A 7,500-nucleotide genomic window follows, 5' to 3' on the forward strand; every position below is an offset into this window, starting at 1 on the left:
AATACCTGGTGCTGTAAGCTTTTTCACTTTTCTCTCAATAAGGCAGAAGACACTGCTGCTTTTTCATTTGACAAATATGTGAGAAAGAGGCAAGATTGAAGAAGAGATGCATGAAAAGAGGTGGGTAACAGTAAAAAGGGAAAAGAGAATCAATCAATATCATATCAATATTTTCTTCTTTTTGGAATGTTAATCAATGAACTGGTTTAGGTTCGTTCACATTTTGCAATTGACCTACTGTTGTTGGTATTTGAGTCTTTTCAAGCCGGTTCAAACCAACAGGTCAGAGTTCTCTGTGAAGAAAAGTAAAGTTTAATTCACCATTCACCCTACCATTCAAAGAAGTGCTTCATTTTTTAAAAACGGGGTCCCTTTGAACATAAAATGAGATTTCTTAAACATGTCCTAAATGTACTATAAATGACAGCAATTTGTAACAGCTTTTAAAGGACTATGTGTTGGAGACAAACTTGCTTACGGCCATACCTCTCTGATTGCGTCTGATCTCAGAAGCTAAGCAGAGTCGGGCCTGGTTAGTACTTGGATGGGAGACTGCCTGGGAATACCTGGTGCTGTAAGCTTTTTCACTTTTCTCTCCATAAGGCAGAGGACACTGCTACTTTTTCATTTGACAAATATGTGAGAATGAGGCAAGATTGAAGAAGAGATCCATAAAAAGAGGTGGGTAACAGTCAAAAGGGAAAAGAGAATCAATCAATATCATATCAATATTTTCTTCATTTTGGAATGTTAATCAATGAACTGGTTTAGGTTCGTTCACATTTTGCAATTGACCTACTGTTGTTGGTATTTGAGTCTTTTCAATCCGGTTCCGACCAACAGGTAAGAGTTCTCTGTGAAGAAAAGTAAAGTTTAATTCACCATTCACCCTACCATTCAAAGAACTGCTTCATTTTTTAAAAACGGGGTCCCTTTGAACATAAAATGAGATTTCTTAAACATGTCCTAAACGTACTATAAATGACAGCAATTTGAAACAGCTTTTAAAGGACTATGTGTTGGAGACAAACTTGCTTACGGCCATACCTCTCTGATTGCGCCCGATCTCATCCGATCTCGGAAGCTAAGCAGAGTCGGGCCTGGTTAGTACTTGGATGGGAGACTGCCTGGGAATACCTGGTGCTGTAAGCTTTTTCACTTTTCTCTCAATAAGGCAGAAGACACTGCTGCTTTTTCATTTGACAAATATGTGAGAAAGAGGCAAGATTGAAGAAGAGATCCATAAAAAGAGGTGGGTAACAGTCAAAAGGGAAAAGAGAATAAATCAATATCATATCAATATTTTCTTCATTTTGGAATGTTAATCAATGAACTGGTTTAGGTTCGTTCACATTTTGCAATTGACCTACTGTTGTTGGTATTTGAGTCTTTTCTAGCCGGTTCTGACCAATTGCTCAGAGTTCTCTGTGAAGAACAGCAAATTTTAATTCACCATTCACCCTACCATTCAAAGAACTGCTTCATTTTTTAAAAACGGGGTCCCTTTGAACATAAAATGAGATTTCTTAAACATGTCCTAAATGTACTATAAATGACAGCAATTTGTAACAGCTTTTAAAGGACTATGTGTTGGAGACAAACTTGCTTACGGCCATACCTCTCTGATTGCGCCCGATCTCGTCCGATCTCGGAAGCTAAGCAGAGTCGGGCCTGGTTAGTACTTGGATGGGAGACTGCCTGGGAATACCTGGTGCTGTAAGCTTTTTCACTTTTCTCTCCATAAGGCAGAGGACACTGCTGCTTTTTCATTTGACAAATATGTGAGAATGAGGCAAGATTGAAGAAGAGATCCATAAAAAGAGGTGGGTAACAGTCAAAAGGGAAAAGAGAATCAATCAATATCATATCAATATTTTCTTCATTTTGGAATGTTAATCAATGAACTGGTTTAGGTTCGTTCACATTTTGCAATTGACCTACTGTTGTTGGTATTTGAGTCTTTTCAAGCCGGTTCTGACCAACAGGTCAGACTTCTCTGTGAAGAAAAGTGAAGTTTAATTCACCATTCACCCTACCATTCAAAGAACTGCTTCATTTTTTAAAAACGGGGTCCCTTTGAACATAAAATGAGATTTCTTAAACATGTCCTAAATGTAATATAAATGACAGCAATTTGTAACAGTTTTTAAAGGACTATGTGTTGGAGACAAACTTGCTTACGGCAATACCTCTATGATCGCGGCCGATCTCGGAAGCTAAGCAGAGTCGGGCCTGGTTAGTACTTGGATGGGAGACTGCCTAGGAATACCAGGTGCTGTAAGCTTTTTCACTTTTCTCTCCATAAGGCAGAGGACACTGCTGCTTTCACCTTGACAAATATGTGAGAAAGAGGCAAGATTGAAGAAGAGATGCATGAAAAGAGATGGGTAACAGTAAAAAGGGAAAAGAGAATCAATCAATATCATATCAATATTTTCTTCATTTTGGAATGTTAATCAATGAACTGGTTTAGGTTCGTTCACATTTTGCAATTGACCTACTGTTGTTGGTATTTAAATCTTTTCAAGCCGGTTCCGACCAACAGGTAAGAGTTCTCTGTGAAGAAAAGTAAAGTTTAATTCACCATTCACACTACCATTCAAAGAACTGCTTCATTTTTTAAAAACGGGTTCCCTTTGAACATAAAATGAGATTTCTTAAACATGTCCTAAATGTACTATAAATGACAGCAATTTGTAACAGCTTTTAAAGGACTATGTGTTGGAGACAGACTTGTATACGGCCATACCTCTCTGATTGCGCCCGATCTCGTCCGATCTCGGAAGCTAAGCAGAGTTGGGCTTGGTTAGTACTTGGATGGGAGACCTCCTCGAAATACCAGGTGCTGTAAGCTCTTTCACTTTTCTCTCCATAAGGCAGAGGACAATGCTGCTTTTTCATTTGACAAATATGTGAGAAAGAGGCAAGATTGAAGAAGAGATGCATGAAAAGAAGTGAGTAACAGTAAAAAGGGAAAAGAGAATCAATCGATATCATATCAATATTTTCTTCATTTTGGAATGTTAATCAATGAACTGGTTTAGGTTCGTTCACATTTTGCAATTGACCTACTGTTGTTGGTATTTGAGTCTTTTCAAGCCGGTTCTGACCAACAGGTCAGACTTCTCTGTGAAGAAAAGTGAAGTTTAATTCACCATTCACCCTACCATTCAAAGAACTGCTTCATTTTTTAAAAACGGGGTCCCTTTGAACATAAAATGAGATTTCTTAAACATGTCCTAAATGTAATATAAATGACAGCAATTTGTAACAGTTTTTAAAGGACTATGTGTTGGAGACAAACTTGCTTACGGCAATACCTCTATGATCGCGGCCGATCTCGGAAGCTAAGCAGAGTCGGGCCTGGTTAGTACTTGGATGGGAGACTGCCTAGGAATACCAGGTGCTGTAAGCTTTTTCACTTTTCTCTCCATAAGGCAGAGGACACTGCTGCTTTCACCTTGACAAATATGTGAGAAAGAGGCAAGATTGAAGAAGAGATGCATGAAAAGAGATGGGTAACAGTAAAAAGGGAAAAGAGAATCAATCAATATCATATCAATATTTTCTTCATTTTGGAATGTTAATCAATGAACTGGTTTAGGTTCGTTCACATTTTGCAATTGACCTACTGTTGTTGGTATTTAAATCTTTTCAAGCCGGTTCCGACCAACAGGTAAGAGTTCTCTGTGAAGAAAAGTAAAGTTTAATTCACCATTCACACTACCATTCAAAGAACTGCTTCATTTTTTAAAAACGGGTTCCCTTTGAACATAAAATGAGATTTCTTAAACATGTCCTAAATGTACTATAAATGACAGCAATTTGTAACAGCTTTTAAAGGACTATGTGTTGGAGACAGACTTGTATACGGCCATACCTCTCTGATTGCGCCCGATCTCGTCCGATCTCGGAAGCTAAGCAGAGTTGGGCTTGGTTAGTACTTGGATGGGAGACCTCCTCGAAATACCAGGTGCTGTAAGCTCTTTCACTTTTCTCTCCATAAGGCAGAGGACAATGCTGCTTTTTCATTTGACAAATATGTGAGAAAGAGGCAAGATTGAAGAAGAGATGCATGAAAAGAAGTGAGTAACAGTAAAAAGGGAAAAGAGAATCAATCGATATCATATCAATATTTTCTTCATTTTGGAATGTTAATCAATGAACTGGTTTAGGTTCGTTCACATTTTGCAATTGACCTACTGTTGTTGGTATTTGAGTCTTTTCAAGCCGGTTCTGACCAATAGCTCAGAGTTCTCTGTGAAGAACAGCAAAGTTTAATTCACCATTCACCCTACCATTCAAAGAACTGCTTCATTTTTTAAAAACGGGGTCCCTTTGAACATAAAATGAGATTTCTTAAACATGTCCTAAATGTACTATAAATGACTGCAATTTGTAACAGCTTTTAAAGGACTATGTGTTGGAGACAAACTTGCTTACGGCCATACCTCTCTGATTGCGCCCGATCTCGTCCGATCTCGGAAGCTAAGCAGAGTCGGGCCTGGTTAGTACTTGGATGGGAGACTGCCTGGGAATACCTGGTGCTGTAAGCTTTTTCACTTTTCTCTCCATAAGGCAGAGGACACTGCTGCATATTTCAGTTGACAAATATGTGAGAAAGAGGCAAGATTGAAGAAAAGATGCATGAAAAGAGGTGGGTAACAATAAAAAGGGAAAAGAGAATCAATCAATATCATATCAATATTTTCTTCATTTTGGAATGTTAATCAATGAACTGGTTTAGGTTCGTTCACATTTTGCAATTGACCTACTGTTGTTGGTATTTGAGTCTTTTCATGCCGGTTCTGACCAACAGGTCAGAGTTCTCTGTGAAGAAAAGTAAAGTTTAATTCACCATTCACCCTACCATTCAAAGAACTGCTTCATTTTTTAAAAACGGGGTCCCTTTGAACATAAAATGAGATTTCTTGAACATGTCCTAAATGTACTATAAATGACAGCAATTTGTAACAGCTTTTAAAGGACTATGTGTTGGAGACAAACTTGCTTACGGCCATACCTCTCTGATTGTGCCCGATGTCGTCCGATCTCGGAAGCTTAGCAGAGTCGGGCCTGGTTAGTACTTGGATGGGAGACTGCCTGGGAATACCTGGTGCTGTAAGCTTTTTCACTTTTCTCTCAATAAGGCAGAAGACACTGCTGCTTTTTCATTTGACAAATACGTGAGAAAGAGGCAAGATTGAAGAAGAGATGCATGAAAAGAGGTGGGTAACAGTAAAAAGGGAAAAGAGAATCAATCAATATCATATCAATATTTTCTTCTTTTTGGAATGTTAATCAATGAACTGGTTTAGGTTCGTTCACATTTTGCAATTGACCTACTGTTGTTGGTATTTGAGTCTTTTCAAGCCGGTTCCGACCAACAGGTCAGAGTTCTCTGTGAAGAAAAGTAAAGTTTAATTCACCATTCACCCTACCATTCAAAGAACTGCTTCATTTTTTAAAAACGGGGTCCCTTTGAACATAAAATGAGATTTCTTAAACATGTCCTAAATGTACTATAAATGACAGCAATTTGTAACAGCTTTTAAAGGACTATGTGTTGGTGACAAACTTGCTTACGGCCATACCTCTCTGATTGTGCCCGATCTCGTCCGATCTCAGAAGCTAAGCAGAGTCGGGCCTGGTTAGTACTTGGATGGGAGACTGCCTGGGAATACCTGGTGCTGTAAGCTTTTTCACATTTCTCTCCATAAGGCAGAGGACACTGCTGCATGTTTCAGTTGACAAATATGTGAGAAAGAGGCAAGATTGAAGAAGAGATGCATGAAAAGAGGTGGGTAACAATAAAAAGGGAAAAGAGAATCAATCAATATCATATCAATATTTTCTTCATTTTGGAATGTTAATCAATGAACTGGTTTAGGTTCTTTCACATTTTGCAATTGACCTACTGTTGTTGGTATTTGAGTCTTTTCATGCCGGTTCTGACCAACAGGTCAGAGTTCTCTGTGAAGAAAAGTAAAGTTTAATTCACCATTCACCCTACCATTCAAAGAACTGCTTCATTTTTTAAAAACGGGGTCCCTTGGAACATAAAATGAGATTTCTTAAACATGTCCTAAATGTACTATAAATGACAGCAATTTGTAACAGCTTTTAAAGGACTATGTGTTGGAGAGAAGCTTGCTTACGGCCATACCTCTCTGATTGCGACCGATCTCGTTCGATCTCGGAAGCTAAGCAGAGTCGGGCCTGGTTAGTACTTGGATGGGAGACTGCCCGGGAATACCAGGTGCTGTAAGCTTTTTCACATTTCTCTCCATAAGGCAGAGGACACTGCTGCATATTTCACTTGACAAATATGTGAGAAAGAGGCAAGATTGAAGAAGAGATGCATGAAAAGAGGTGGGTAACAATAAAAAGGGAAAAGAGAATCAATCAATATCATATCAATATTTTCTTCATTTTGGAATGTTAATCAATGAACTGGTTTAGGTTCGTTCACATTTTGCAATTGACCTACTGTTGTTGGTATTTGAGTCTTTTCAAGCCGGTTCTGACCAACAGGTCAGAGTTCCCTGTGAAGAAAAGTAAAGTTTAATTCACCATTCACCCTACCATTCAAAGAACTGCTTCATTTTTTAAAAACGGGGTCCCTTTGAACATAAAATGAGATTTCTTAAACATGTCCTAAATGTACTATAAATGACAGCAATTTGTAACAGCTTTTAAAGGACTATGTGTTGGAGACAAACTTGCTTACGGCCATACCTCTCTGATTGAGCCCGATCTCATCAGATCTCGGAAGCTAAGCAGAGTCGGGCCTGGTTAGTACTTGGATGGGAGACTGCCTGGGAATACCTGGTGCTGTAAGCTTTTTCACTTTTCTCTCAATAAGGCAGAAGACACTGCTGCTTTTTCATTTGACAAATATGTGAGAAAGAGGCAAGATTGAAGAACAGACGCATGAAAAGAGGTGGGTAACAGTAAAAAGGGAAAAGAGAATCAATCAATATCATATCAATATTTTCTTCTTTTTGGAATGTTAATCAATGAACTGGTTTAGGTTCGTTCACATTTTGCAATTGACCTACTGTTGTTGGTATTTGAGTCCTTTCAAGCCGGTTCCGACCAACAGGTCAGAGTTCTCTGTGAAGAAAAGTAAAGGTTAATTCACCATTCACCCTACCATTCAAAGAACTGCTTCATTTTTTAAAAACGGGGTCCCTTTGAACATAAAATGAGATTTCTTAAACATGTCCTAAATGTACTATAAATGACAGCAATTTGTAACAGCTTTTAAAGGACTATGTGTTGGAGACAATCTTGCTTACGGCCATACCTCTCTGATTGCGCCAGATCTCGTCCGATCTCGGAAGCTAAGCAGAGTCCGGCCTGGTTAGTACTTGGATGGGAGACTGCCTGGGAATACCTCGTGCTGTAAGCTTTTTCACTTTTCTCTCCATAAGGCAGAGGACATTGCTGCTTTTTCATTTGACAAATATGTGAGAAAGAGGCAAGTTTGAAGAAGAG

The 7,500-nt window shown here is 38.7% G+C and overlaps 10 non-coding genes and 4 pseudogenes across 10 annotated transcripts in view; all 14 read left to right on the forward strand.

Moving 5' to 3' along the window:
* The window catches only part of LOC137869727 (5S ribosomal RNA), a 119-nt gene extending 99 nt beyond the window's left edge, over positions 1–20 (forward strand). The window contains exon 1 of the ribosomal RNA XR_011102458.1: positions 1–20. This exon is cut by the window's left edge and continues 99 nt beyond it. This is a non-coding gene — a ribosomal RNA (5S ribosomal RNA).
* Positions 21–472: 452 nt separating this feature from the next.
* Positions 473–581, forward strand: LOC137869964 (5S ribosomal RNA; annotated as a pseudogene).
* A 452-nt stretch (positions 582–1,033) lies between these two features.
* On the forward strand, positions 1,034–1,152 carry LOC137869661 (5S ribosomal RNA). Its single transcript, XR_011102394.1, has one exon. It is a non-coding gene; the product is annotated as a 5S ribosomal RNA (ribosomal RNA).
* A 452-nt stretch (positions 1,153–1,604) lies between these two features.
* On the forward strand, positions 1,605–1,723 carry LOC137869573 (5S ribosomal RNA). Its single transcript, XR_011102309.1, has one exon. It is a non-coding gene; the product is annotated as a 5S ribosomal RNA (ribosomal RNA).
* A 452-nt stretch (positions 1,724–2,175) lies between these two features.
* On the forward strand, positions 2,176–2,284 carry LOC137870013 (5S ribosomal RNA; annotated as a pseudogene).
* A 451-nt stretch (positions 2,285–2,735) lies between these two features.
* Positions 2,736–2,854, forward strand: LOC137869859 (5S ribosomal RNA). Its single transcript, XR_011102584.1, has one exon. It is a non-coding gene; the product is annotated as a 5S ribosomal RNA (ribosomal RNA).
* Positions 2,855–3,306: 452 nt separating this feature from the next.
* On the forward strand, positions 3,307–3,415 carry LOC137870014 (5S ribosomal RNA; annotated as a pseudogene).
* A 451-nt stretch (positions 3,416–3,866) lies between these two features.
* On the forward strand, positions 3,867–3,985 carry LOC137869860 (5S ribosomal RNA). The gene has a single exon (XR_011102585.1). It is a non-coding gene; the product is annotated as a 5S ribosomal RNA (ribosomal RNA).
* Positions 3,986–4,437: 452 nt separating this feature from the next.
* LOC137869574 (5S ribosomal RNA) lies at positions 4,438–4,556 on the forward strand. The gene has a single exon (XR_011102310.1). It is a non-coding gene; the product is annotated as a 5S ribosomal RNA (ribosomal RNA).
* A 453-nt stretch (positions 4,557–5,009) lies between these two features.
* LOC137869927 (5S ribosomal RNA) lies at positions 5,010–5,128 on the forward strand. The gene has a single exon (XR_011102649.1). It is a non-coding gene; the product is annotated as a 5S ribosomal RNA (ribosomal RNA).
* A 452-nt stretch (positions 5,129–5,580) lies between these two features.
* LOC137869787 (5S ribosomal RNA) lies at positions 5,581–5,699 on the forward strand. The gene has a single exon (XR_011102514.1). It is a non-coding gene; the product is annotated as a 5S ribosomal RNA (ribosomal RNA).
* A 453-nt stretch (positions 5,700–6,152) lies between these two features.
* LOC137869790 (5S ribosomal RNA) lies at positions 6,153–6,271 on the forward strand. The gene has a single exon (XR_011102517.1). It is a non-coding gene; the product is annotated as a 5S ribosomal RNA (ribosomal RNA).
* A 453-nt stretch (positions 6,272–6,724) lies between these two features.
* Positions 6,725–6,843, forward strand: LOC137869658 (5S ribosomal RNA). The gene has a single exon (XR_011102391.1). It is a non-coding gene; the product is annotated as a 5S ribosomal RNA (ribosomal RNA).
* A 452-nt stretch (positions 6,844–7,295) lies between these two features.
* LOC137869942 (5S ribosomal RNA) lies at positions 7,296–7,414 on the forward strand (annotated as a pseudogene).
* The last annotated feature ends 86 nt before the right edge of the window (positions 7,415–7,500 follow it).

The sequence above is a fragment of the Cebidichthys violaceus genome, unplaced genomic scaffold, assembly GCF_023349555.1.
Source record: "Cebidichthys violaceus isolate CVI_PGR_0920_01 unplaced genomic scaffold, fCebVio1.0.p SCAF_127, whole genome shotgun sequence".
NCBI lineage: Eukaryota > Metazoa > Chordata > Actinopteri > Perciformes > Stichaeidae > Cebidichthys > Cebidichthys violaceus.